This window comes from Lithobates pipiens, unplaced genomic scaffold (genome assembly GCF_037356315.1).
Source record: "Lithobates pipiens isolate NorthernLeopardFrog02 unplaced genomic scaffold, aLitPip1_a1.2 Scaffold_16, whole genome shotgun sequence".
Lineage (NCBI taxonomy): Eukaryota > Metazoa > Chordata > Amphibia > Anura > Ranidae > Lithobates > Lithobates pipiens.
The window spans coordinates 59,931,678-59,938,007 of NW_027507748.1; positions in this window are offsets into that span (position 1 = coordinate 59,931,678).

Genomic DNA, 6,330 nt, shown 5'->3' on the forward strand with positions numbered 1-6,330 from the left:
GGTCCTCTACTGGAAATCGGGTTTATTTTTTTTTCATGTTCCTAAAATATATCTCTTATCTCTTAGACCATTTACTACACAGTTTGGATTGCCAAATGATAGAATTTTAAAGGTGCACAAACAAGTGGCAGTCGCCTCAACCTATAATTGGCCTTTGCCACAAGGAGCACATGGAAGGGCAACGCAGGTCAAATACAAATTCCCAGCTCACTTGCCAGCCTGCAACAAAACTGACCCTGTCTAACAGTCCACATTAAAAACTAAGGGTTTAGCCACATACATTTGCAAATCTATGTGTAAGCTGCAGTTACGCCTATTTGCAAATGTGAGACTAAACCCCTTGTTTTTGGTGTGAACTGTTAGGGTCAATTCAGTTTTGTTGCAGGCTGGCTGGTAAGTGAGCTGGGAATTGTATTTTTATATTAAAGGTGTAGATTTATTTAGAGGTAAACAAAAATTAACAACCAACCAAGATGATCACTGCCACTCTGCTGAGTTTTTGACTGAAAAGCAATAAAAGCTCCTCCTCCCTCCTCCCCCCATTATTTGCATACATGCTGAATTTGTGGTCGGCAACCATTCTAGGATCCCAAGTGAGAGGGGCAACAGTGGGCATGTCACAGTGGTCAGCCATAAGGGTATGTGGAGAGCCTTCGTTGTGGTGTCTTATTAATAATAATATTATTATTGAACTTGGTCGGGCATCCTCTGGTGGGGGGTGAGGAAAGACCTGTGCAGCATATATAAATGGGTAGGTCTATCTGATTTAGGGGAGACCTTCCTGGAGGTAGCCAGTGCATCTTCCTAGTCCCCATCCTCCACGGCCCCCAGATCCATCCATCTCCCATTTAAACTTAAGCCGGTACGCCTGCAAGGTGGCCTCTGGCGTTATTAGATGGTGGTTTAAAAAAAAAAAAAAAGCTCATCTTTTTGGGATTTTGGCCGCGGATCATACTCACGTGGGGTAGTGACTCCAGGCCAGGGATGGATTCTCCAAATTGGGAGTTAAGGGCATGGCGGAGCTGGAGGTAGCGAAAGAGCATTCGTTTAGGGAGACTGAATTCATCTTTGAAAGCTTGGAATGGCCTAATTATTCCATTTGTAAGAACCTGGGACAGGCAGAGGATCCCTTTTGGCTATCCATTGGGCTTGGTCTGGGATTGTACGTCATTCAGGGAGTTGTCCCATAGAAGAGTGTGAAATGTGGGGGCTTTGGTAATGATCATGGCCTGCTGCCAAATTTTACAGTGATGGGTCAACATGTTGGTCTTGGCACCTGGGGGTCCGTGAGTGAACTTGGTATGGGTGGATGACCAGGTCGAAGCGGGGAAAGCACACCAGGGTCGTGTAGCGATCCCTGTCTATTTGGTTGTAATAATAGAGATGTGACAATTGGGAGGCGATGTAGTAAAGGGTGAGATCTGGTAGGGCAGTGCCCCCCAGGTGGGTGGGGCATTTCAGGATACGCCAAAAGAGCTTATGGCGAGACGTGCCCCACACAAATGTCTTGAGGATTGCTTCCATGGACTTGAAGGTTCTAGGAGGGATGCAGAGGGGGGCATGCCAGAACAGAGAGCAGCTTGGGGAGAAGGATCATCTGGACCAAATGTATGCATCCCAAGACCCCTAGGGGGAGTTGGGACCATATTTGAGTTTTAGTCTTCAGAAGAACAAATGGAGGCTCTGTATTGAGAATGTTATCTATTAATGTTCTTGAGCACTGCACGGCCAGATATTTGATCTGTCTCGCTCTGACAAGTGGAAGTGCTGCCTGGGCCGCAGATGGGGCATCCAGGTCAAGCGGGAGGATTTGGGACTTGGACCAGTTGATTTGTAATCCGGAGTACTCCCCAAACTGCTCTGTCGCAAAGCTGCCGTGAGGGAGGGGCCCGAGTTTTCTAAATCAGTGTTTCTCAACTCCAGTTCTCAAGGTGCCCCAACAGGTCATGTTTTCAGGCTTCCCATTATTTTGCAGAGGTTATTTGATTTAGTTTCACTGCCTTGGTAATTACCACAGCTGTTTCATCTGAAGAAAATCATGAAAAAGTGACCTGCTGGGGCGCCTTGAGGACTGGAGTTGAGAAACGTTCTAAATATAGAAGCATGTCATCCACATATAGACTCAGTCTCGGTCAGGTGGCCCGCGCGGAGACCTTTAATGTGTGGGTGAGCTCTGATGACAATGGCCAGCAGTTCCACCGCCAGGGCATACAGCAGGGAGGATAAAGGGCATCCCTGCTGGGTGCCTCTGGATATTGGAAAAGGGGTGGAGATCCTACCGTTGGCCTGGATCCGGGCAGTGGGGGCCTGGTAGAGAAGCTGCAACCATTTTTTATAAATTTAGGGCCGAAGCCAAACCTGTGCAGGCATTCCCAGAGGTAGCTCCATTCCACTCCACTCCATTCCACTTTTGCGACATCCAGGCTCACCATCACCCTGGATCCAGTGTTGTCGTGGGTGGATTGCAGGTTCATAAAGAGCCTACGGAGATTGAACGCGGTGTTCTTATTGGGCATGAACCCGGTTTGATCAGGGTGGATCAAGCTGAGTATAACTTTATTGAGACGTAGGGCTGGGATTTTTACATCCAGTTGCAGGGGCGATAGGATTCTGGGTAGAGGGGATACTTGCCTCGTTTTGAGAGAAGGACAATGAGAGCCTCTCCCATTGGTGAAGGGAGGTACGTAGTGTCAAACATGTGAGTGTACAATGCTTGTAGTTTGGGGGGTAAGGACCTCCTGAAATTGTGTGTAGAACTCCAAGGGAAGGCCGTCAGAGCCTGGTGCCTTGGAGGGTGGGAGCTGAGCCATAGCCTCGGCAACACAATCCGAGGTGATTGGTGCTTCTAGGAGGGATTTTTGAGACTGGGTAAGGTTGGCCAAGTCAATGTGGTGGAGGAATTTGGAAAGCTTGGCTTGCGTGTGGCGTTCTGTGGATGTGTATAGCTTAAAGTAGAATTGTTTAAATTCCTCTGCCACTAGGTTGAGGTCTAAGGTCACTGCCCACTCGGCAGTCTGTAACTTGACCACGATCGGGGGGCTGTGGGCCATATAAGCTAGCAGTTTGCCTGCACGTTCTCCAAGTTCGAATATGCGTTGTCTGCTAAAGAATATGCCCTGTTTTGCCTTTTCATAATGTAAATGGTTAATCTGGATTGTAAGCGAATAAGAGGCATTTGCTGCCGAGGGGGTCTGTGAGGAATATCTGTTCGAGAGAGTTTAGTCTCTCTTCAGATTGCTGCAGTACTAGTTTGGATGTGGCCTAATGTCTATTAATGCGTGTGGATAGAACCAGTCTGGCGTGGAGCTTAAAGGCATCCCAACCTGACCAACGGGTGCCGAGCCCTGGTTTGTACGAAAAAAAATGAGCCCATTCCCTCTGCATGGCCTCCAGCAGAATCGTGAGCCAAAATAGGTTCAGTCTCCACATGGGAAGAGGGGAAGCTGAAGGTAGCCTCAGAGTCAACCAGTACGGGGAATGATCAGAGTGTCAAAACCCACATCCAAGAGGTAGGGCAGGGGAAAGCAAAATCATATCTATATGAGACCTGGCCATTTGCGAGGGGGTGTAGCATGAAAAGGCTATTTTGGTTGGATATTTGTGCCTCCAGGAGTCTGTCATGGCAAATTAAGCTATGAACCTGCCAAACCTAGTGGTATGAGAGGGGGTTGGTTGTGCTGAGTATGTCCAAGCTAGGATTAATCCTCATGTTGAAATAGCCTATCCACGTTGCAGGTACCATAGGGTATTTGGCCATAAAAGTAATTCCGTCTTGTAGGGTGTGGAACTGGAAAGGTGGCGGGATGTAGAAAGCCATGAGAAGTGTCTCCAAATCACCAATGGTGCAGTGGAGGAACAGAAAACCATCCCTGTGGATCCGACTGCAGATTGTGAAGTTGGAATTGCACCGTTTTGGCAATAGGGATAGCCACACCCTGTGAGCTGGGGGTGTATGGGGGCATTGTACAACCAGCCCACCCAGGGTTTTTTAAGTGCCATATGGGTTTGTCCCGTAAGGTGTGTTTTGACTAGAACAGAAATATCTGCTTGCATGCGTTTTAGATGAGTGAGGACAGCGTAGCCATGTGTTGTCCTAATGGGTCTAGAAATGCAGTTGGATCTGACAGCGAGGTCCTCTCGCACAGAGGTAAGGCAAGTAGTGCACATTATGACATAACTCAGGGTACATATATGTGAATGCATTTCAAAGTTTGTGGTGTTTCTGTGCAAGTGGACCCTCAGGGTTGTAGAGACAGTGCGGCCAGTTGCAGAGTGTCACCCCTGTCATCACAAAACAGTTGGTATACAATAAAAGGCATATGCTGCTGCATACCAGAATGTGGTATAGCAGGAGTGCATGACGTTGCAGAGCGACTTAGATAGTTTTGCCGCACCTTAGCCGCCCTAGCGTACCATTACCTTGCCTCGAGCCCGGCAGGGGAGGGGTGACCCACGAGAGCCCAGTTGTACTGAGCAGACAGGCAGCCCAGGGGCATTTAGCAATGGCGCCCACTGCGCAGATCATCCCCCGCAGTGTCCTGAGGCAAATGGATAGTTGCATGTAGCATACATTAAGCAAAAACAGTATATGATAAGTCAGCTGTGAATAGTGTTGCATAAAAAACATGTAAACTTTCAAAACTGTGCCATCTCTGGACCAGCATGGCGAACTATACAAACAATCACTCTGCACAGCCGTGCTAGTGATGGCTGGCCAGGTAAACATAGCTTTAGTAACTATTAGCAGATGCCAGGTCAGTAGAGCAATAGGGGGGCATTAGTTTCTGAGGGCGACCATGGCAAGTTGGGGGAGGCGACAAAAAAGAGAACTGCAGAGCATGCAGCTTGGTAAATTGTAGGGTGTGCAGTTAGTCCAAGTGAGTACCTTCAAAGTGTCAGAGTTCATGAAGGGTGGTGATGCGGGGAAGTTCCAAGGATCATGGGGCAGGGGGAGGAAGTAGGATAACTTGCGTCTGGACAAATGGGTGTTATACGCTCAAAAAAAAAAATATATATATATAATATAGTTCACAACCAATAAACATACATATGAATAATTAAATTAATAGTCCCAAAAAAGTGATGAAAGTGACTTGTGCACGCGTGGCCATAAAACGCACACTCTCTTTAGTAAGCTGTAGCGGCCGGCGGCAGATACAATTGTATTGCTGTTTTAAAGACTGATACATGCGAGTAGTTTTCTATTTAATAAATTGAAATTTGGAAACATACTACACTATGGATATCCCTCTTTTCTATTGAACATCTGAACAAGAAAATAACCTATGCTGAGGAAAAAAAACGAAGCTCCCAGGGAGACACCGGAAAGCGACACAGTTGCTCACACTGTGAAGGCATACTTACCCCTTCAGGGGCAGGGTATCTGGTGAGTGCAAAACCATTACCTTGCACTGAAAAACACCGGGAGTTTTTCTTCAACTATTAAGCAGCTATTTTGTGCACAAGTCACTTTTTTGGGACTATTAATTTAAATATTCATATGCATGTTTATTGGTTGTGAACTGTATTTTTTTTATATATATATATATATTATTATTATTATTTTTTTTGAGAGTTTAACACCCATTTTTCACCTGATTAATCACTAAATAATTCTAATAACTTTTTCAACATTTTTAATAATTCACAGAATAACTTTAATATCTGCATTTACCCACCTGTTTTCATTATTGTTTTCACATATATTTCATAATATTTGTCATCACCACTTTGTTCACTAATGCATTACAATTTAATTACACCCATTATATTTTAGACGACTAAAATGTCCTGGAGATTTAGTCGACTAAATACGACTAAAATGGGACTAAAACTAAAATGCCATTTTGGTCCCAAGACTAATGCCGCGTACACACGATCGGAATTTCGGCCAGAAAATGGCAGAGAACAGCTTTTTATCGGAAAATGCAACCGTGTGTATGCTCCATCGGAATTTAGCTGTCCGAATTTCCGCCAGCCAAAAATTGATGGCATGTTCTCAATTTTCCAGACGGAAAAACGTTCTATCGGTAATTCCAATCGTGTGTATGCAATTCCGACACGCCAAAAATCACGCATGCTCAGATTCAACTATGAGACGGAAGCTATTGGCTACTGGCTATTCAACTTCCTTTTTCTAGTCACGTCGTACGTGTTGTACGTCACCGCGTTATAAATGATCGGAATTTGATGTGACCGTGTGTACAGCTTGAGCCGAATTCTGTCGGAATTCCGTTGGGAAAACCATCAGAGCTTTTTACGACGATAATTCTGATTGTGTGTACGCGGCATAAGACTAAAACTGAATCGAAATTTGCTGCCAAAATTAAC